This window comes from Macrobrachium rosenbergii, chromosome 3 (genome assembly GCF_040412425.1).
Source record: "Macrobrachium rosenbergii isolate ZJJX-2024 chromosome 3, ASM4041242v1, whole genome shotgun sequence".
NCBI lineage: Eukaryota > Metazoa > Arthropoda > Malacostraca > Decapoda > Palaemonidae > Macrobrachium > Macrobrachium rosenbergii.
In genome coordinates, this window is record NC_089743.1 from 39,390,317 (window position 1) to 39,391,476 (window position 1,160).

The 1,160-nt window shown below is 36.0% G+C and overlaps 1 non-coding gene across 1 annotated transcript; it reads left to right on the forward strand.

Annotated features, from left to right (window-relative positions):
- The first annotated feature begins 440 nt into the window (after positions 1 to 440).
- TRNAS-GCU (transfer RNA serine (anticodon GCU)) lies at positions 441 to 522 on the forward strand. The gene has a single exon. It is a non-coding gene; the product is annotated as a tRNA-Ser (tRNA).
- Positions 523 to 1,160: the final 638 nt, after the last annotated feature.

The following is a 1,160-nucleotide window of genomic DNA, read 5'->3' on the forward strand; positions in this document are numbered from 1 at the left end:
TCAGCGGGAAGAGCGTAAAGGAAAGAGGAATTCTTATTTCTTCTTGGCTCTCCATCTTTTTTCAACATAAAATATGAACCATTTATGAATCTTTAAACATAGGGACCTTTAAATGGAACGCTTTTCGAGTTCGGCGTTGTGGCCACAACTGATGGTTCCTGGTGGTCTTGGCCTGTTACTCATCGACATCTGATCTAAAAGGAGACCCTCAATTTATAATTTTTCTTTGTTCAGTGTTTTCTACATCTGTGAATGTCGAAGGCTGCTAATAGCCTCTGAATATATTTGGTGTTCATAAAACCTTGACTGATTTTTGAACGATTTATGAAAATTGTATAGTTTAGTGATCACCCACAGGGAGTTCTAAATATTCCTGGCACATGTCACTATTTCCTTAACATATCTCTTATATCTCTTAATATTTTTCGTCATCTCTTCAAGACGAGGTGGCCGAGTGGTTAAGGCGTTGGACTGCTAATCCAATAGGGTCTCCCTGCATGGGTTCGAATCCCATCCTCGTCGTAGGACACCTTTTCTGAATGAATATCGCTCAATCTCCAAATCATTGTTTTGACAAAATGATGTGATTGGGTTCCCTAGAAAGAACTGCAAGCATTTGTTGACTTGAGAAGTGAATTAAGAGGTAATTAAGTTCCTGTTTGTTACTCGACTGTTACGGGTTGTAGCTCGGTTAGGAGGAGAGAGAAAGAGACAGAGAAGACTAGCCGTAGACGTGAGTTATCAAGACATCGTCAAAATGTATAATTTACGTAATCGCAAATGATTGGCCCTAGACGAAGCAACCCTCATTTCACGATGATGAAATGCATCTCTCTCTCTCTCTCTCTCTCTCTCTCTCTCTCTCTCTCTCTCTCTCTCTCTCTCTCTCTTATCAATACTTGGAGTATGTGGAAATACTGACTAATGTTAAGCATGAATGAAAAATGTTTACTTCTGTATTTTAATAAACCAGTAGGATGTACCAGTATATTATAATAATAATAATAATAATAATAATAATAATAATAATAATAATAATAATAATAATAATAATAATAACAGAGGAAAAATTATAAGTATGGAAGTCTGCACACACACAAACACACTCACACACACACACACACACACGTATATATATATATATATATATATATATATAT